The following is a 22,788-nucleotide window of genomic DNA, read 5'->3' as shown; positions in this document are numbered from 1 at the left end:
TCTAACAGCATTTCAAACTCGTCTGACGCCAGAACTTCAATTCTACGAATATTTGAACTGTCCTACAGGGGTACGTTTTTAATAGCAGATGTCACCCTCACTTTTCACCGCATCCACCACGGCCAGCATGCAATATTTCACTGTTTCAGAATCTGTGAAAGGCCTTTTCTTCTTCGCCAAGAAGCAAACACGAAGGGAAGATGCTGCAGCTCTCTCTTGGGCTGTACAGGACCCTCACCATGGTACAACTCCGGTTGTAAGATTATTAAACTCGGTAAAATGAATAAGTATTTTTCAGTCCAGGCAGGGTTAAACCGACAGTTTTCATTGTCAATTTTGCGCTTTTGGAGTGAGAAAGACATGCTGTTGTTGCATCATATATTATGATGATCGTTTAACATGTTTACATCACGGTGCATTGTGGGTTAAATATTGCTAGGCTACTAGGAGTGTTGCATTCACAGTCTACACTACGCTGTAGGAATTTTTAATTTTTTTAAAATTAATTAATGAATTAATTTTTTGCGTTTTCTCTGTGTTTCTGCCAGGACCACAGGCAGGGCCACTCGCAGGTTGCTTCTGGGCCGCATTTGGCCCGCGGGCCGCCATTTGAATAGGCTTGGTCTAGGGGGATCGGGTGTGAACACTCCCATAGGTGTAGTGAACTGTGTAAACAGGTCAGGTGAAACGTTAGAGGGTGGAAAGCTGCTGCCTGCTGAGTTAATCTGGAGAGCTCAGACTGACTTTATCCTCAGGCTGTTTATTAAGGAGTCGGTGGGTTTTTTCCATCACAAAACACTTGGAATAACTTTAAATGTACCTAAATCTTGTTGAACTGAAACGTTTATGGATTAAATTGTTTTGGGGGTTTTTTTGTAGGTTCATTAATGCTTTCCACAGATGCTCGGGGTGACTTTGAGTGTGTCTCCTTGGTGAGAAAACGGAAAGCGGTCTGCAGCCCCATATGTAGCGAGACAGAGTGAGGAGGAAGAGGAGGAAGATAAAGAACCGAGTCACTGTGGTTGTGAACAGGAAAGACGTAGCCGCATCTTGACTTGTAAGTACGAGTCATATTTCTGGAGTAGCAAGCCGACTATTTTCGGTGTTTCTGGGTAAATTTGTTGGCTCACAGCAGCCATTTTAGGCTCCGGGCTTTTTCAGTCGGACAACCTTTCACGAGTCTGAGTGATTCACTTCTACTCGCCGACTGGACCAGGTATGGGATTTTTTAACAGTCGTTTTATGTTTAATCCCTGTTTGTCTCGTAAACGTACAACTTTTTAAGGGGACTACATTCTGAATAAAGTCTCAGAAAACCTCTTAAAGACCAGACACCCTCGTCGCTTTGACACATCTCTAGGACAAGTAAAAAACCCGTTTTATTATATGACTTTCAAATCACAGCGAGCCATACAACTGGAAACGTAACAGACCGGTAAAACAGGCGCAAGGTATGGAAGTCCAAACCTGCCAAAAGGGATGTCCCGTTCAATGCACTGAAAGGGGATGTATGCTGTTAATAATTTGCATAATGTAACATCTGTGGTGTAATGTGCTTGTCAATCTTTTATTAACCTTGTTTTTATTCATTCATTTATTAGTTGGTAATTATCTCTTTATATTTTCTATTACTTAGTTCCCTAAACATATTTACTCTGTTTCTCATTTGTTTCTGTGCAGAATTTTAGCTAGATGGATTAGCTAAAAACCTAAGATTTCTAACAATCACATGAATGGAGGCAGTGCTTTCAGTTTTCCACTGGGCTGTCTTGATGCATGCTCAATCAACCAGATAAGTAAATCCAATAAGGTTGATTCTGTTCATCTGGACGTAGCGGTTGTTGATCAGTGGTCATGACAATTTGTATATTAATGATAAATGAACTGATGTCACAACCAGTTGTTCATTCAGTAGTGTTAGTTTCACCCATTGTGCAAATGTACTGTTTATAAGATTGGAGAAACCTGCAGTCAGCTGAGACTGAAGAAGTCACTTGGATGCGTGACGAAACGTTTCTTCACTGAAAACACTACATCCAGATGAACAGAATCAACTTTTGGGGGGTTTTCGTTGTATTTGTTTTATTTTGAAATATATATGCAATACTGTGCAAAAGTCTTGAGGACAATGGGTATAGGTGCAGTAATCACTTGAAAGATGCGTAAACATTTTACATACAGAGTTTATACAGAGTTTGATATGACCACCTTCATTCCTCAACACAGCTTGGACTCTTTTAGATAAGCTTTCCTATAATTTCTTTAACCCTCTGGTGTCGACTGAGGTACTGGCGCAATAAAATCACATCACCAATTTAAGATGACATATCAGCAAGATGAATCATGCTTTAGTCTCTATGTTGAAAGTGTGGACTTTAAACTGTATAACAGTCTTTTAATTGTGTTGATAGACCAAGTAAAGACAGAGTTATGATAAATAATTTACACCATGTTTTTTCCTGAATATTCTCACCATGTGTAGTGCAGAAATAATTGGTAAAAATTTGAATTTTAAAGGACAAGTGAAAAAAAACATACATGTTTCTCACCAGTGGGAAAGTGCACCAACCCATTGAAAAATTGTGTCATGCCTGTGATCTGCTCCTCCGTCGTGTTGTGGATGGGAAATAGGAACTGCACAAATAATTTTTGTGGCATTTTATTGTGACACCTGAATGTTTATGGCATTATTTTAGTGCCTCTATTCTGAGCGCACATAAAAAAATTTGCAAGCACAAATGTTGCATGTTGAAAATTATTTTGAGCAAACAGAAGTTTAATTTGAGTGAACAAAATTCATTTCTGTGTGCAAGAAATGTATTTCAGTGTTTGCGATTATCCATATATGGTCTTTCGTTAAACATGATATATACCCTGACTTCTTTAGTAAAATATTCAATCTCGTCTCACAATACAATGACCATAATATCATTATCGGTGGTGATTTTAATTGTTAGTTTGATCCATTGTTGGATAGGTCCTCTGTGTCCCTGGCTCCAACTTTGAGAGCTGTTTCTGTACTCAATACTCTTACTAAATCTTTGGGCTTGGTTGACATTTGGAGGCACCAGCATCCGTTACAAAAGCAATACTCTTTTTTTCTCCCCTGTCCATGGCAGTTTCAGTAGAATTAACTATTTCTTATTGATTCCAGGCTTATTTCGAAAGTGATTAGTTCCACTTATCACAGTTTTTTAGTTATGGGCGATCGTGGCTCAAGAGTTGGGAGGTCGCCTTGTAATCGAAAGGTTGCCGATTCGAGCCCTGGCTTGGACAGTCTCGGTCATTGTGTCCTTGGGCAAGACACTTCATTGGGGAGAAATTCAACCCCTCTTTATATCTAAATGACTGTTTTACGGATTACCTATCTACTAAAATTGCAGAATTTTTACAATTCAATGATAACGGTGCAGTTTCAGGCTCTGTTTTGTGGGAGTCCTTTAAAGTCGTCTAGTTTGCCCTTTAAGGTCTCCCAGGATTATTTTTCATACCTGGGTATTAACATCCCTAGGAACTCAAAACTCCTCTTCAGGCTTAATATTCGGTTCTAACTGATGAGCTCAAGTGTATGATAGATAAATGGAAACGTCTCCCACTTTCAATGATTGGCCGTATCAATATAATCAAAATGGTTGTGCTCCCTAAATTCACGTACCTATTCCAGAACGTTTCTATTTCAAGGTTCAAGGTTCTTTATTAATTTTATTAATTTATTTTTCTCAGGTCTTCCTTTTTCAAAGCGTTGGATGCCATTATCATGCCTTTTGTTTGGGCCTACAAGCCCCCCCGCATCTCGAAGTCTCACTTGCAAAAGCCCACGGACGAGGGTGGTCTGGGCCTTCCAGTTTTCAAACATTATTACTGGGCCTGTAATGCCAGAGCCTGGGTCTTCTGGAATCTGCCTATAGTCGGTGATGCTGTGGAATGCGGGTCCAGCCCTAAATGGCTCGAAATGGAGCTTAGCACCGCTATCGAGCGCACTGGAGCATCCTTGCCAACGATCTTATTTTCAAAACTGGTTATTAAAAGTACACCATCATGTAATAACTTTATTCTTTGCAACTCTATAAAAATATTGAATCAAATCAAGAGAATCTTGAACCTCCCGGAAATGCCAACTTTTGCCCCGATCTGCCACAATCCTACCTTTAAGCCTAGTACAATGGATACTGCTTTCAAACAATGGCCTGTTAAAAGGTTGACTGCTATAGAGGATCTTTATATTGACAATCATTTTGCTTCTTTTGCTCAACTTCAGACAAAGTACAACCTCCCTACAAGTCATTTTTTTCAGTACTTACAAATTAGGAATTATGTCAAGCAAGCATTCTCAAATTTAGATACTATCCCCGTACAGCATGTCTTTTACAATATAATGAACGAACCTCCCAACTCAAAACACTTAATCTCTCAGCTTGTTAATCTTTTTTCTTTGGCAGCCCCCTCTTGCCATATTAAAGAGGCTTTGTCAAGAGACACTGGTTTGGTTATCGCTGACGATTTATGGGCTGAAGTGTTAAGCCCGATAAAACTATGCTCTGTTAACGCCCGGCTTCAGTTAATTCAGTTTAAGGTAGTCCATAGACTGCACTATTCCAAAACCAAATTGAACAAGATTTTTCCTAACGTTTCCCCCAAATATGATAAATGTAAACTTGTGGACGGATCTCTTGGCCATCTTTTTTGGTTCTGTTCTACGCTTACAGCCTTTTGGATTTTTTATATTTTTAGTTTCTATAGCATTGTTTACTACAGGCAACTGTATCCTGCCTGTCTTATGGTGATCCTGGGTTGCTACAGCAACTCCTTGGCACTTCCCTTTGCTGTGCAACAGGCCCTCATGTTTGGTATGGTTATTGCCAAACGTCTGATTCTGGGGGAGTGGAAATCTGCCTCCCCTCCCTGCTTCAAGAGGTGGCTCGAGGAGATGGTCTCCTGTTTATACCTGGAAGAAATTCAGTTCTCTACGTCTGATTCCATGGAGAAGTTCAGGAAGATATGGGGTCCCTTTATAGACCACATTAACAAGGACAGTCCACACCCTGGGTCCTGACCACATTGTCTTAACTGTTATCATTCTGAGCTGTTGCCCATAACTGTTATGAATCGGCTCCTCCTGGCAATCTCTGGATTCGATCTTCAATGTGGATTGGTGTTTGACATGTATACCATTTGCTTTTGTCTTCTCTGCTGTTTTTGGTACTTACAAATTAGGAATTACAAATAAGTGCTGGCCGTGTACTAGGGCTGCTCGATTATGGCAAAAATGATAATCACGATTATTTTCACTGAAATTGAGATCACGATTATTTGACGATATTTATTTAACTCTTTAAGACCTACTATAGAACCAAGTCCACCAGAGCTTATATTATTTTTTTTACATGCTGTAGTGCCATTTGTGGGAGCATTTCAAGTTGCTATACATCAATACAACTGTTATAGCCCAAATTTTAATAATATGTATGCATTAAGTCCATAGTAATTACATAAATTGCAAAAAAGTGCAATAAACTACAAAAAAAATTGAAAATTGCTTTTGTTTTGTTTACATATATTTCTGCTTGGAGAAATTTAAGAGGTTTATCCCTCAAAACTTTAAATACAATAAAGTTGCAAAAAATAGTTTCCCACCACAGGAAATTTATTTTGAGTGTCTTCATAGTTTTATTTTGGAGATACAGCAATTTTTATATACTGCAGGAAAAACAAAAAACAATCCTATGATGCAAATTTGCAAAGAAAACAGCATGTGCATCATTTCACTGTGGGAAGTGTTACGAACAGCTGATAGGAACGGCAAAGCGTGTTTCTGGAATATTATGTTTTTGTTCCTGCAAGCGCTTTTTATGCAATTTTTGCAAAGCTATATGTGGAACGAAACCGTGACCGAGGACAAGCTGATGGCATCAGATGTAAGTACAACTCCTCCGGTTTCATATGCAAAACAAATTATTGCGCTAGCTTACACGGTTCAGATTCTACAGGGATTTAAAAATAGTTACGCAAAACGGAGCGTGCTGCTCTGACCGGCTTTAAAGGGTTAACAATGACTTTAAAAAAATAATATAACATAGTGTGCAACACCACTGAAGTTTTTTTTTTTTAAACTCTCTTTTCAAACAACGGCAGTCACTCTCCAAATAACTTCTGCTTAGCTTTCCGAGCTTCCCTCGGTCCTTAATCAGCGGTCTCCAACCTTTTTTGCGCCATGGACCGGTTTATGCCCGATAATATTTTCACGGACCGGCCTTTAAGGTGTCGCGGATAAATGAGGGAGGGGCTAATAATCGGCTCAGTCATTTTTAATGATCGTTGAAAGCCCAGATCGTAATCGTGATTAAAATTCGATTAATTGAGCAGCCCTACCGTGTACCCTGTTGTGGGGTCTGTTTGTTTGTTTTTTGTTGCTGTTTTGTTGTTGTTTTGTTTTTTGTTTGTTTGTTTTTTTCCTGCTCTTTGGTGTTGACTTTCTTTTTATTGTCTTTATTGTCTGTGTTCCTCTGTCCCGCTGTTTGTGAATGTGTAAAAAAAAAAGAAACTTGCATAAATAAATAATTTAAAAACAAACAAACAAAAAACCAAAACAAAATATGATATATACATGATATATAAATCAATTAGGTACCTTTTAAATGTTCATGTTTGGTTTATTCCAGTGTTTGATTTGTTCCTGAGTAAATCGGTTTTGCTAAGATTAAAATTCAGCTTCATAACTGGACCGTTTACACAGCACCATTCTCGGCTTAAAAAATATCTTAAAAGATTATTTTGTGATCCAGAAAGAGTAATATTTCAAACTCCGCCACTCTGCGTTCCTCCCCAACTGCCTCATTTGAGTTTTGGACAAAATGCATTCTGGGATATTTGCCTGGGTTTGGCTACAGTAGCTAGCGAGGTGATTGGAGAACAAAGCAGTCAATCAGAATTTTTTGCATCCAAGTCTGTGATTGTTTGGTTTTGTGGCACACTTACAACGGTGTACAGAGAGTTGAGTGCGCACTAAGCAGAGATGTTGTGAGCAAACGACACACTTAGAGCAGGTCCGCAGATGTCTGTGAGCGCACAAAGCAGATCTGAGGAAGAGCAAATGCCAACAACTGAGCGAGAGGAGCTGTTATTGTGTGTATATGGATAATCGCAAACACCGATTTTTGCACGCAGCAATGAATTTTGTTCGCTCAAAATAATTTTCTCCTCAACATGCAACATTTGTGCTTGCAAATTTTCTTTTAGGTGCGCTCAGAATAGAGGCACTAAAATAATGCCATAAATCTTCTGTAAGTAGTTTTAAATAATTGTACAAAAAACTGCACTGGAAAAAGTGATACCACACAAGGCAAGCCAATTAAAAAATGGCCAATTATACCCCAGACTCCAGAGGGTTAAGTAGTCTTTAGGAATAGTTCCCTTTTGTTCTGTTCTCCGTCAAGAGGATTCCACACTGCTTCAGTAATGTTGAAGTCTCTGGGGGAGGCCAATCTATGATTGGTAGTGCTTCATTGTCAAGGATGGGTAGGGGAAAAGCAAAAAAAAAAAACCCAAAACAGGAAAAAACAGTGAATTTATTTACAGTAAGTAAGTTGAAGGATATATACAGTTCATTAATTCTGTGGCTTCTCTGAGGCAGGTCCTGGAAATTTCTCTCGACGTTGCGAGTGTCTGTGTAGTGTAAAACAGTTCCAAACAATCCTGTGCTCGTGCTCCGACCTGTGGCTCCTCTCTTGTACTTCTCCCGCGGATCCACTCTTGTAAAAAGACACTCTCCGTTCCCAATTCCTGATGTAAAAACACACATGATGGCAGGCAATTCTAAACAATAAGCGAGGTTCAAACACAATTAATCACGGCCGTACTGACGAGGATTGACTCAATGATCCAGTGTCGACCGGAGCTTAGCCACACTGCTAAATAGGTCGCTCTTCTGATGGTAAGCCGCACAGCTAATGAAGGCGAAGAAGAAGAAAACTTATAACCAAAGGCGAGCTGCTTAATTAGGCTGAAAAAAGGTACAAAAACAAAAAGCACAACACACTGGGGAGAAACTAAGTAGAACTGAACTGGGAAAAACTAAATGCTAAACACAAAAGACGAACAAAAACTTGAACATGGACCAAACCCTTGAGATGTGTAAGTATGGAACCATGACGAGACCAACAGACAACCTGACACTGAAGAAAAGAGGACAGAGGACATGAGTACACTCAAGAATAATATGGGGATGGGGAACACAGCTGGGACAAATCAAATCTAACAAGACAAGGGAGAGCAATTTGGGGTTAGTATCTTGCCCAAGGATATTTGGCATACAGACTAGGGGAATCCAGGAACCGAACTACCACCTTTCCAATCAGTAGATGACCTGCTCTGCCGCCTGAGCTACAGCTACCTCAAGGTGCAGTTACCTCCAGCGCTAGACACTTATGGATTGAGCGGTCGCAACCTAAACTCTCTCTCCGGGAGCGAGAGATAAGCAAAAACACAGGGAGACAGAAAAAAAGAGGGAGACACTAACAGAAACAACAAACACAAGCATAGCGAGGAGGTCAGCCGCGGAGGACTGTCATACCGTGACAGTGACTGTGTATTTTTCTACCTGGGTTTTGTTTACTGCACTGGAAGTGTGTTTGGCATCATTTTCATGCTGAAAAATAGAACTTTTTTAGTTGGCATTGCATGATGGATCAAAATCTGATGCTACTTTTCTGTGTTCATAATTCCATCTATTTTTATAAGATCTAAACACCACTGGTTGTAATGCAGCCCAAACCATGACAGTTCCTCAGACATTTTGTACACGTGGCTGCAGACATTCACTATTGTAGCTCTCACTTGAACTTCTCCCTACCTTCTGAGAAAAACTTGAACACAAGGTTCAAGGTTTGGATTCATTACTCCATCAGAGCTGTTGCCACTGACTTTCAGTCCAGTTCTTGGGTAGTTTAGCACACCTCAGCTTTGTCTCCCCGTTTCCTCTTCCTTAAGAAGGACTTTCACTGACATTGTTTCTGAGTGAACAGTAGTTGGATCAACTGAAGAGCCAGGTGCATCTCTCAGGTCCTGTGTCAGGTCTGTGTTGGATCTCTTTCCATTTTTTTGATGACATGACTTTCAGATAATCTTCCTGTATATAGTTAATCTTTTAGGCCTCAAAATTATTTTGTCCTTCACTTGTCCAGTTTCTTGTAGATTTATTTGCCTTTTTTGGCATCTACTTGATAGAGAGAGTGTTTGTGTCACATTTTTAAAAGAAATCTAAGGCAACATTTATTGTGTGTGTCAGTGATACTTTTGATGTTTTACATTTGTAATTACAGCTTACTGAGATGCTAGATTTTACTGCAAAGAAAAAAGTATTTTGGTACTGAGGTAATTCCATGCTGTCAAACAGGGAAGAAGAAGTGACTCACGACCTGCTAAGTTAACCGTTAACAACAGTGAGTCAGAGGGAGAGTCCCTAGTAAAACATGGTAGGGTGGTTCAATTGGGACTCAGAAACAAAGTTCACTGTCCTCACATTGTCAGATATTTTAGAGTCAGTGAGAAGCTGCTGTGCTGCAGAAGTTTCTCAAAACCAAAAGAGGTTTCAGTTTTAGTCAGGTGTCTCAAACAGGAAGCCCCAGCTGCATATAAATGTTGTGAGGTTAGTTTGTTCTTTACATATTGTTATTTTCTGTTTGCATGTTGCAGTTCCTCTCTGCTGCTCCATTGGTCAGTTATTTTCAAAACAATATATTCGCGAGTGAGTGAGACACAGACTCATTCAAGGGTTTTCATAAATACTTTATAAATTGTGGAAGAAAATTCAAACAAGATAGCAAACATTTTTCAGAGACACTTGAGGCAAAGTCCTCCTTCTGTTATAACTAAGAAAAAGAGCTGATAGTGAAAATACCCCTCAGATGTGTTGCAGTTGTCGCAGGAAGAACTGATGACCAGAAAAAGGTCTCAACTGACAAACAAGGAAAATGGAAGGAAATGAAACCGTGATCTGTGCGATATGAAAAAATTATATTGGATGATGATATTAAACACAGACATCGATGCAGCAAAAGTCTTCTGCCACTAAGTAATATTTAAAGATTATGGAGAGAGTTTACAAATCAGAAGGAAAAAGGAGTCTCCTGTGCTAAAAATTAGCCTTTAGACTCAAACATAAGAACATAAGAACGGGTGCCATATAATAAAGTTCTACGATGATAATAGCTGACATTTTTTAATACATGGTTTCATGCATTGGTCAAAAAACTCAACTCCAGGTGCACAACGCCCAGTCGAAAGTACTTTACACAAGTTGAGTTGCCGTGTTTATATTACGAGTTTTGGGTCAAAATATTGAAGGAAATCATAGCATACTACACTGCATATGTGATCCCTGTGTGAGCCTAACAGTACACTGAATTAAAGACTGTGCAATCTGCAGTTGATGTCTGTAGACAGGCTAGTTTCCTGATGACCAAACAGGAGGAGCAATGATAGCTGTAGGCCTCAGGAAGCACTTCCATGACTGTCACTATGTGACTGCAGTAAAGCCAAATGTGGCATGGCAGCCAAGTGAAAAGGCGTGGGTCTAGGTCTTCAATCCTGATCCATACCTTTAGTATTCATGGGGCAAACTTACACATGCTACATGTGAAAGGATATTTTCTATGTGGCTGTTGTTGTACATGGTCTAGTAGTTGAAGGTAGTCTTTGGGTCCAGAAAATCAGGTCAGTACATCAATCCTTTGTACGTTTTTTCTAAACATAGCAGTGGGTGACTCATTTGGGTAGTCGTGTACACCAGGGCTGAACTGGGACAAAAAATCGGCCCAGACATTTTGACTAGAGACCGGCCCACCAGGTATTATAGGAAAAACCATAAAGACTTTGAATGAAAACAAACGCTGTTGTCACAGTGATGTACACTGTCTTGCTGGTACATATGTATCAATCTAATAAACTTAAACCTACACCATCCTCCCTATTCTGGTATTCTAAACAGTACCTGAAAGTAGACTGCTTGGTCAAGTTAACCTCCTGAACTATCTACAACACATGGTGAAAACCTGAAATTAAGACAGAGAAGACTAGAGGTGAGACATGATCATTACTGATTACTAGGGATGGGTATCGTTTAGGTTTTATCCGATACCGGTGCCAAACCGGTACTTTTGAAACAGTGCCGGTGCTCAAACGGTGCTCAAACCGGTGCTTAAAGAATGGAGAACACAAAATTGGTCCAAAAACCTCTCATGTTCAGCTGTTTTTTGTAAAAATATAACAATGTTAGCCTTTTCTGCAGCTATGGGGCATATATGGTGTCACTCTTGGCTGGAAGCAGTGCTTAATCAATGGAAAAAACACAAACTTTGTCCAAAAACCTCTCATGTTTAACTGTTTCCCACTTTTTCTTTGGTCATTTTAGCCTTTTTAGCCAGGGTGAAGGGAGTATCTGCCATCAAACAAGAGGACAGCCGCATGTAGCTATGATGATGTTTGCTAGTTCACCTTACATGCATTAATGTAATAACGTGGTTAGCCTACTCAACGTAAATTACACACGAACAACATTAAACTACTCACGCAGAGAAGAACGGCTGCTGCCATCATCATCCGTCATCATTTCTGCTACACTGGCAGGGCTAGGGGCCAGGACTCTCCTCTTCGTGTTTTTGGGGGATGTTGCATAACAGGCAACCCACCCGCAGTAGATGTGCTCGATGTGAGGTCTCGCAGCAAGCTATCAAATACGGCGCATTTCTGGGCTTTTAAAAAAAACGCTATGCGTTGCCAGGTGTTTCATCGGATTCGAGGTGTTACTTCCTTTGACAGCATCACAGTATCAGCTTAAAGCACTTGTTGCAGGCTGCTGAGTTTGCATATTTTGCTATGAAGTACAGCCAGACTTTTAACCGCTTCGCCTTGGGCATTTTTAATCTGTAGCTCTGCTTTAACAGAACGTACGTACCTGGCCCCGCCTACTATCCTCGGAAACGTAAAATGATTGGCTAGAATCTAAAGTGTATCACAGCTCAGGAAAAAAAAGCACCGAAATAAAGCACCGAAATGTGCGCTGCTTTTCGGTCTGGTTACTACCGTTTATGTCACCCATCCCTACTGATTACTGATGACAGATTTAGATATATTTTCATAAAGCATTCATTTGCCACATCAATAAACAGCATGGCAGGGCAAAATATTTTTTCTAACATGGCAACCTTTAAAAAGTGAAAGGAGACAGAAAGACAGGTAAGAAAGAATAAAACTTAATTGACTTTTTGATGGCATTTTACACAAAGTACTGGTGCAGTATCTAGAAAATGTGGGAAAATACTGGCATCATATCCAGTACTTAGTTCTGAAGAAATTATGTTGGGACCCTCAAAAACATTACTATGTACAATAATGGATTTCTATATTTTACATCAGATGAAAACATTTGTTTTCAGATAATTATTTATTCAAAGTTTTTAAATGACATAACAAAGAAAAGTATTTCTTTGTGCCCACCTTTCCCTTTTAATTCCCTACATGCCCACCTGGCAACGCTTTGCTAGATCCGCCCCTGCACAGTTACCAGCTGTCAGCTACTTAGAAAAGGATCCTGGTGTTATTTGTCTCTCAGAAACAGTTCATAACTTCCCTTCAACTCATTCATGTCACCTAAAAGGTAAACCTGTTTCTCCATCACCTGTTCAGCTCTGATGATTCAGTAAGGACATCTCCTGGTTTCATCTTCATGTTTCCCTCTCACCACATATCCAAACCGACATCATGACCAGCAGCTTTACAGCTGTGGCTCCAGCAAACATCAGCTGATACTAGAAATTAATATTAAATAAATTCTAACAACAGCTGATCAAGCTTAAACATGCTGCTGTTGTTTAGCGCGACATCTGCTGGTTTCCTCTTTCTGGGGCAAAGTGGGCGATAAATAAGAGAGAAAAGCCGATCAGCTGATTATTGATCAGTTTCATGATTGATGTAGAAACAGGAGAGAGAGGGGAGAGGATGAGAGAAGAAGAGGCAGCTGTGCAGCAAAGACACAGAATAACTCCAGCTTTGTGTCTTTTTCATTGTAGCTGAAGTCCGGGACAAAATGTTCCTTTTCACCTCAATACGAGATGATTCCATTTTTTACGGGACAGTTGGCAACTCTAATAACTAACCTTATAAATAAAATAAGATAAAACAAGTTCAACATCAGTAATATCATAGCACCCACCCAGCTGTATATAAACTCCGTCATGCTAGCTAGCACGCAGTACGACTAAAAAGTCAGCACAACAAAGATAAACTCCACCTAAACTTGGTTTATATCTGACCCAGATAGACTGCAGGTCATAACTTCTTACCTGAAGTTCAGTTCACCACCTCAGGTCTCTGCTCCTTCTGCCTTTCCGTCATCCACCTGCCAGCGTGTTGCATCTGCTGGCCTCCACCACTTGCTAATGTTACTGAATCTGTGGAAGCTCCGCAATAGCCACCACCAAACAACTAAGTTATTTTTACACATCTCCCTTCATCTGGCCAATCCACCACCTTTCAGTGTTTATACCGTTACGGAAGAAAAAAACAAAAAAAAAAAACCCATCGGCCCATAAAAACGAAAAACCACCAATCCAGCTACACTGAAAACGCTACGTCCAGATGAACAGAATCAACTTTTGGAGATTTACTGACCTGGATGATTGAGCATGCATTAAGACGTTAAACACCACTTCATAAATTTACAGTGGCATGTGGTAATTTCCATCCCTGGTCGCATGCATTGCTCAGGTTTGATTTTGGTCAATTTTTTAAGATCTGGTTCCTTGAGCCATTTTATGAGCTCAGGATTTTGTGTTCTCAGTTTCTTATATTTTAGTATCAATTGTTCCTTTAAAAATGATTTTATTAATTAGCAATAGTATGCTTTGATGCACAAAATTGTTGCTGCTGAAAAGTAAGATGGTGTGCCTCAGGATTTTACTGTCCTATGTACATTTTTTATTGACCTGCGAACACACATGTAATGTATAAAGTGCTCTGAGTGCTGCAGTAGAGTACAAAGGATCTATATAAGGCATGATATAATTCTCTGGAAAACTTGTTTGAGTCCATAAGAAGAGATTCATTCTTAAATCTGGAGGAAGATTTTTTTTTTCAGTAAATATTAATGTTAGCCCGCGACCTTGTTCCAGTTTTGAATTTTGGCCCACTGTGTATTTGAGTTTGACACCCCTGCTTTAATCCATCAAGCTTCAATAGAAAGGATCAGAGCAGTCCCTGGGTATAAGGCAAGGCAAGGCAAGGCAAGGCAAGTTTATTTGTATAGCACAATTCAACAACAAGGTGATTCAAAGTGCTTTACAGAGACATTAGAAACAAGAACAACTAAAAAGCATGATTTAAAATTGATTAAAACAAGCAAATAAACTAACTAATTAACAAACAAACAAACAAACAAACAAACAAACAAACAAAACAGTATATAAAATCAAAACAGATAAAATACAGATATAAGATAGAAGGGAAAACAAACTTTAAGGGAACAGTCACTTCACCTCTAGTAGCTTGACTTAAAAAGAAGCACACTATACAAACTATACAGTACAGTATATATAGAGAGGAGACAACAAGGCTCTGGTTATATCTGTGCAAAAGTAAGTAAGTAAGTAAAAGTAAGCAAGTTTAGAAAGATGAGTTTTTAGCTGTTTTTTAAAAGCAACCACTGAGTCCAGTGTTGTTGTGTCTGTTGACCCAAGACGGCTTATATTTCCATGGCGACTTATAATTAATGGCTGCGATAAAGCCATTTAAACCAGCGGTCCCCAACCTTTTTTGCGCTACAGACCGGTTTGTGCGCGACAATATTTTCACGGACCGGCCTTTAAGGTGTCGCGGATAAATACAACAAAATAAAACTAGTACCGGTACCCAAAAAAATAAGATTTATTCATAACACACATGAAAAGACCCGGGAAAACAGAGTTAACGAAAAAAAAAACGATAACAAAATAACGCTAAAATCCGATAAAAACCCTGAAAACCATACATTTCACATCCGAGTCTCACTCTCGCGGCCCGGTAGCAAATGACTCACGGACCGGTACCGTTCCGTGGCCCGGGGGTTGGGGACCGCTGATTTAAACCATCGTACATAGAAAAAACTTGCAATACATCGAGTTTATTTGATATATCGCCCACCCCTAGTTCTTTGTTTGAGAAATTAAGTTAGGCATAAGTCGCATAATTACATATTTAAGAATTAGATGTGAAGATGCAATATGCTGAACCATGGTATTCACATTTGAGACTAGAAAGTCTGAGAGTCAGCTGTAACTTGATAATTGATAGTTGAAAATACTTCAGGTCTTTTACTTGTAGTTTTGAATGTTATCTGTAATGTTTCCTGTAATGCTGCTAGAAAATACAATCCCACATTACAAAATTTGTTAAGGTGTTGAGGTCAAGTGTGAAACTGCTGTCTACTGAACTGGCATCGACTTGTGTGGCTCAGGTGTCATTTTGGCCCATTCTTACACAAACAGTCTTCAGATCCTGAAAGTTCTGTGGGCCCCTGCTATGAACTCTATGTGCTATGAAGAGTTTATTCTAATTTAGTATCAATTATTCAGTCAAGTAATCAGATAAGAAATGCTTATTAATGATTAATAGTAGGGCTGGGCCATATTATACCGTTCACGGTAATACCGGTATAATGTTAGGCAACGATAGGAAAATGAAATATCGCGATAGAATGGGAGTAAAACGCGCATGCGCGGTGCCTTTGTTTTCATACGCACATGGCCGATTGTTGAGTGAAACAGATGAACCAGAATTGGTTTGTAAAAATGGTGCAACTTCCGTGATGTGGAACTGGTTTGGTGTTTGTCTGTCAGATACACAACAAAGCACATTTTTTTGCAGAACATGCAAGCGGCCGTTGTTATTGTCATATTTGTCGGACTAAGATGCTCTTAAATCTGGGAGTAATCTGGGTCCTAAACTCCGTATGCTTCAGGTCAAACAACACTGCAGCATCACTTAGAGTTAAAAACTGTCTAAATTTTTTCATCTTTAATAAAACGATCAGCATTGCTGCTTTACCAGGTGTAACTATAAAGTTTAACTTCCAGGCATCCATGAAAACAAAAGTTATTACATTTAACGGAGTTAGAAGTTAGCAGGAAGCTAGCGGAAGTTAGCTCGCTAGTTTCGCTAGTTACCTAAGCATGATATTGCATGTTCTGACGGAGAGATTTCTGAAAAAAATCAAACGTGCAGCTCTGCTATCACTTCCAACATAAATGAAGACAGGAAACTAAACAGCAGTGATGTTTGTAGGGTTACTGAAGTTGGGCTAGCTGGTATATAATGATGTGCTACGTGATCGCTAGCGACACAGCTATGTTAGCATAACATAAACAGTGAAGCTGGAGGACGAACACTAACACTTTTCCACTTATTAAAGTTAACGTGAAGGTTCTTCATGGTTAGAGACAAATGCAATCGCATGGCAGGATGCTGTAAACGGACCAAACTTCAGTCAGGAGAACAACTGAGATAATCCATCCACAATGCGAGGTTAGTCATTAATATACTGCAACAACATGGGAATAGAGCAGCTGCCAGAGAATTCAACATTAATGAATCAATGGTACAGAAGTGGAGGAAGCAAGAAGAATGAGTTTAATAAAGTTTGATTTATCTGACTGCTTTGTTTCGCTTAATGTGCCTTATAATCCCGTGCACCTTATGGTCCGAAAAATGCATACTGCACACTACAGTTTAATGTTGAAAGCACCTCTTTTTAACTTCAGTGGATATTATACATGGTTATGCTCAGGATATGTCAGCCCATTTCTACTGGAAATGCCTTTTGGTTAAACTTTCAGCAAGGAATTTGCATTTGCACTGTTACATTTTTATAAAGCTTTAATGTACATAAAAACCAGCTTCTTGTTTATGTGAAAATAAATGGAAGGTTGTCTTTTTGCGCTAGTAATGTTGTGGAGTTGTATTTTGTCTCGCATCAATTATATCGTCGGTTATATCGTTATCGCAAATTTTCAAATATATCGTGATAAATATTTTTGGCCATATCGCCCTGCTCTAATTAATAGTAAATATTCAAAAGAGGGAAAAAGCAAAGGTCTACTCAAACAAATTTGCTTATGTGCAAGATGCTGTGCCTCAGAGTGTTTTTTCCCCATGGCATTTTTATTGGCCTGCAAAAAACCCCAAACTGTATAGTTATAATTTTAAACATTAATGTAGTTGTAATATTTATTTTGAGTGACTGCGATGTTTATCAAACATGAAAAAAGTTTATGTTGAGAAACATAATGTTAGAAGACTCATATAGTCTGGGATTGGACTGTGAGTCCTGTGTTTGTGTTCTGTCTTCCTGGCTGTCTGCCTTCCCTGTCTTGTTCAGTTAATAAATTTGTAGTACTGTCCCTATAGCCATATAGTCATTTCCCCTGTTGCCAGGTTTAAAAAAGGACGGTGTTAATTTTCATGAACGAGATGCCCTCATGACTTATCGAGTGATGCTGCTGGTAAGCCAATCGCTGGCATTCAGTCTATGACGTCACATTTTAGTACTTGCTCGGATCAGTTGGAACCCGAGGTGAGCAAGTATTAAAAAGTACTTGATATCAGGTACTATAACCTAATGGAAAACCCTGAAAATAGTGGCAAACCATGCCGAGTCGATCTGAGTAGGTACAGTTGAGACCAAAATTATTATCCCCCCTCATGACATTGGACAACACTCTTGATTTCAATATGAAAATGTTAACAATGAGAGCGTTCTTATAGTGTATCTGTTTCCAAAATAACAATGTCCCTAAATTCAATCAGGATATTTTATTGATACGCCGAGTTGAAACAAAAAAGGGCAAAAATGAGACATCCAAAATTAGTAGCCACATGGCTATTAAGATACTGTACCCTTTCTGAGCTACAACTGACAACAATATCTTAGAGATTGGTTGGCACAGGTCTCCTGAGATATTTTGGCCCATTCCACCATTGCACATTCTTCTAGCTGGTCCAGATTGCATGGTTTCCGAGCACGGTCATTCACTTTGAGCACTCGCCACAGATTCTCAATAGGATTGAGGTCTGGGCTCTGTGTGGGCCACTCCAGGATCTTGGTTTTGGTATCCTTGAGGAACTGTTGGAATATTTTGGTGTATGCTTTGGGTTATTGTCTTGTTAGAAGACTCAGCGACAACCTAAGCCTAGACTTCTTCTGGACTGATGGTCCTGAAACCCACCACCATGAAGAGCCCTCACAACTGTGTTCCTTGAAACAACTCCAGAAGAGTCAGCAAGAGTCGGCCAGGTCAGCAACAATGGTCTTGGCAGATGTACAGGATTCCTTGTGTAACCGGTCTGCAAGTGTTACGCCTGTCAATGCGTTGTGTTCTGGCGTGAAAGTAAGAGGCAGGAGACAGCACTGGGCCTTTGGCTTTTTACTGCACATCTGCAACACAGAAGTAAAGGTCTGAGCTGTTTGTGTCACGCGCCTGCCAGGACACCTCTCCCCGAACGAGTCTCTTAATAACAAAACGTAGCAGTTCGGCTATATTCACATTGCAGCTTGGGGTCTAAACAAACTTTAATTAGCTGAGAGCAACGTGGCAAGTGACTTACCTCCGGCCACGCTGAAAGGAGCTGTGACCGGGACACACGTGCACGCGCCTACGTCACCACGCAGCACACAAAAACACGAACACACACAGACTCAGATAACATAGGTAGGAGATTGAGATGCAAAATGAAATATTTAATTTTAAAGAAAAGGTGTTTTGGGTCAAATTCACAAGTATTTAACGCATTTGTTACACTTGCTGACATCTCTGAATATTTTCCTCTCCAGAGTTCTTGAAATCTTGCACTTACAGCCACAGCCAGGTTTGTTTCTTACAGAATTTTTCTCCTTGTACTTGGCAATGATGCAATGTATAGCAGTTCTAGACACTGTGAATCAATTGGAAATGCCAGTGTAGCCTTCCCTTCTTTCTGAGCTCCAGACTTATTTCCTTTGTTTCTGGCACGGTGAATAACAGTAGTCCCTCTCATGTGTTAAAGTGTCCCGTTCCTTTTTATGTTGACTGAATGTTGCAAGGAAGCCAATTGACTGCACAGGTGTGGTTTCTGTAGGTTACTGTAGGTGTGTTTTGAAAGAAAATATTCACATGGGGCTAATATTTTTGAACACTGCATTTCTTTTGCTATATTTGATGTCAAGCAAGCCTAAGAATACATTTTATATTACAAAATGTACCAAAAGCTATTAAATAGCACTGGTGAATGTTGCATTATATCAAGTTTCATCAATGTTGCAAACATTGGGAAGAGTTTTAGGAGTCCTGGGGGGCTAATAATTTTTGCCTCAACTGTTCTAATGGAAAAGGGGCTTATGGTTTCTCCCTTCCTGTTCCCATGTTCATCTCTCTGTGTTTTGTCGTTTTGTCTCCCCAGTCTATCTTGTCCCCATGTTTATCCCCACACTCAGTGTCATGTTCACGTGTCACTGGCCTGCGATTTAATCTGAGATGCTAAAATTTCAAGGGAAGGAGTCTATATATGGGTGCAAGTGTATGTGAAGCAGAATGTGTAGTGAGGCATGGTGGCCAAGTGATAAGGCATTGGTCTTTGGTAAATCGCAGCTCATGGGTTCAAACCCCATTCATACCTTTCCTGTAATCTTGAATGGGGCTCCATGCTAAGAATGGAAACAAACAAGGATTTTAGTCTACTATTGGAGTAGGACTATTATACTAGTGGACTGATGTCATATAATGAGGTACCTAATAACAGAGAAGAGATGCACAATATCTTTAAACACAAGAACTGGATAGACTTGTGAATTAATTTGACCTAATTTTAATGACTAGCAGTGGTCATTCATTTTTCTATGCATTTAATAGCCTCGCTTCGGTCAGTCTGCCCAAGGGCAGCTGTGGCTACAACAGTAGCTTGCCTCCACCAGTGTGTGAATGCGAGAGTGAATGAATAGTGGAATTGTAAAGTGCTTTGGGTGCCTAGAAAAGCGCTATATAAATGCAATCCATTATTATTAATTTGACTGACCAGTCTAAGCACTCACTGAGACTTGCATCAATGTTAGGGTTGTAAACATCTGCACCTGGTTTGGGAACAGCACCAAGCAGGACAGACGAGATCTGCAAAGAGTGGTGCGCTCAGCCGAACGCATCATTCAATCAGAGCTCCCTGACCTGCTGTCCATCTACACCAAGCGGTGCAAGTCCAAAGCTAGGAAGATTATGATGGACCTCTCCCATCCCAACAATGGAGGTCTGGGAAGCGCTTCCGCTCCCTTAAGGCCAAAACAGAGAGAATGAGGAGGAGCTTCTTCCCCCAGGCTATTCGGGGCCTGAACCAGGTGTAGGACTGGACTCTCCCAAACACGTCACTATAAGACTGGACTCTCACACAAGTCACCACATGCACCACCACACATTTCCTATAATCCTATAATTCCTATACTTTATAATCTTTATAATCTTTATAATCTCTTCTTCTATTTGCACATTCTTAACTGTAAATTCCCAAGTTAATTTGTAATTTTTGTAGTAAACTGTAAATTGTAAATATTGTAAAACTTTTCTTCTGTCATTTAATGGTCGGGCATTGTACAGCTACAAGCATTTCACCCCCATGTCATACTGTGTATGGTTGTGTGTGTGTGACAGATAAAATTTGAATTTGTATTTGAATTTGTAAACTAAAGATCATGAGATCAGTTCCCACATCAGAATTTACCTGGATATGTTATGTGTGGCGAGTCCCTTTGAATGTGAACATTAATCATAGAGTGACACAGTCTTTGGCCCATTCATCCTTCCTTCAATTATATAAGCACCAACTTTCAAAATGCTTTTTCTTTAACAATGGGGTCTTGCGTAGTGAGCGTCCATACAGACCATTGTGATTGAGTGCAATACTTGCATTGCTGTTTTATTTGAAACTGTTGTACCTGCTAGTTCCAGGTCTGATTCACTTCCAGATGATTGCCCCAGCAGTGCCTACTGGAACATTCAGTAGTTTAGAAATTCATCTGTAACCAATGCAATCCATATGTTGTATGTGACAGCTGGGGAATGAGACATCTTTTTAAAGGCCATCAGTTGGGACTAAACTAATAAGAACTTAGTATAGCCCATGATTCAGTAGTTTGGAGAACCACCTTTAACAGAAAGAGCTTTAACTAATTCTTTTTTTTTATGACTTTCCCTATGTCTCTCTGAATTTTGGCCCAGTTTTCTTTGCTAATTTATGTTTGCAGACATTTGTATTGTATTAAGGTCCCACCGTAGCATTGTAATTAGGTTGAGGTCATCGTGGCCATTGTGTTGTAGATTTGCTGCTGTACTTGGGATTACTATCATCCAGTTTCAGCTAAGCTTTAGCTGTCAGAAAGAGGGCATCGCATTTGATTCTAGAATACTTAAGAATAATACAGAGGAATTGATGGTTGCCTGCAATGTGCAAGGGTCCTGTGGGGGCAAAACAAGTTCAAACCATCATGTCTCCACTATTGTCCTGACAGTTAGTATGACGTGTTTGTGCTGATATACTGTGTTTGGTTTTCTTCAAACATGGTGCTGTGTATTATAGGCAAATATCTCCACTTTGGTATTGCCTGTCTGGTGGTTGTTCCAAAGGTCTTGTGGTTTGTTAAGATACAATTTTGCAAACCTAAAGCTGCAGATTCTGAGTAGATGCTTAGACTCCTTTAAAAGTTTGATGGCTCACAACTTTTCCAATTAAATGAAGAAAAAAAAGGAAGTACTTGCTTGTGTCAGTGGCAGATTTATAAGCTCAAGATCATTTTGCAACATTTGCTAAATCTGCTGTCACGAACTCTGGGGTAACTTTTCACTCATCGTGTTACCCCAGACTCAGGAACTCTCTCCCTTCTGAGCCTGAGATCTGTAGACTCAGTGGTCTCTTTTAAGAAGCAACTAAAAACTAATCTTTTCAGATTTGGTTGTAGTGAACTCTTTTTTTCTTCTTCTTAATGTTTTGTTGTTGTTGAGAATCACTTTGTGATCTTTGTCTTGATAGGTGATGTATGAATAACATTTTACTCACGTATATACCCTGAAAACTTTCTTTTCCCCACGTATATAGCAGCTGAATTGGGGTAGATCAGCAGTTGTATTAGATACCATCATCAGTTTGATCATCATAACATTGTTAAAAAACGGTTCTTGGAGTAACCAGAATTATATTATAATGATCGGAAAAATGGTGAGGGGGAAGCATAGTCTTAAACAGAAGCCCCAGGCACACCACCAACCTGTTCATGTGTCTAACCATTTTTCCCCACTCAGCGACAAACCCACTGGGGGTCAAACTCTGGTAATTGGCGATTCTGTTCTCAGACATGTTGAAGCTAGAGACACCAGCAGGGGCCAGAGCAGGCGACACTGAGGGAAACGTAAAACTGCTGGTTAAGGGTAAACGTAAATTCAATAAAATTATAATTCACGTCGGCAGTAATGACACCTGGTTACGTCAATCGGAAGCCGATTGACTGATTGAAGAAAATAAGAACAACCCCAGGTTTCTCTTCAGCACTGTAGCCAGGCTGACAAAAAGTCAGAGCTCTTTTGAGCCAACCATCCCTTTAACATTAACTAGTAATGACTTCATGAACTTCTGCACAAATAAAATTTTTATCATTAGAGAAAAAATGACCAGTAATCATCCCACAGATGTAATATTATCTACAGCTACTCTTAGTACCATTGATGTTACGTTAGACTCTTTTTCTCTAAT

At 39.7% G+C, this 22,788-nt stretch overlaps 1 protein-coding gene and 1 long non-coding RNA gene across 2 annotated transcripts in view; both read left to right on the top strand.

Moving 5' to 3' along the window:
• Positions 1-22,788, top strand: part of LOC113019455 (deleted in malignant brain tumors 1 protein-like) — a 616,212-nt gene that overhangs the window by 457,624 nt on the left and 135,800 nt on the right. The gene's annotated exons all lie outside the window — the stretch shown is intronic.
• LOC113019495 (uncharacterized) overlaps positions 689-22,788 on the top strand; it is a 25,776-nt gene continuing 3,676 nt past the window's right edge. The window contains exons 1-2 of the long non-coding RNA XR_003272020.1: positions 689-774; positions 880-1,057. This is a non-coding gene — a long non-coding RNA (uncharacterized LOC113019495). The remainder of the gene's footprint in view (positions 775-879; positions 1,058-22,788) is intronic.

The sequence above is a fragment of the Astatotilapia calliptera genome, chromosome 3, assembly GCF_900246225.1.
Source record: "Astatotilapia calliptera chromosome 3, fAstCal1.2, whole genome shotgun sequence".
In the NCBI taxonomy this organism is placed as follows: Eukaryota; Metazoa; Chordata; class Actinopteri; order Cichliformes; family Cichlidae; genus Astatotilapia; species Astatotilapia calliptera.
Note: the sequence above shows the minus strand (reverse complement) of the source record. Positions and strands in the feature narration are given on the sequence as shown.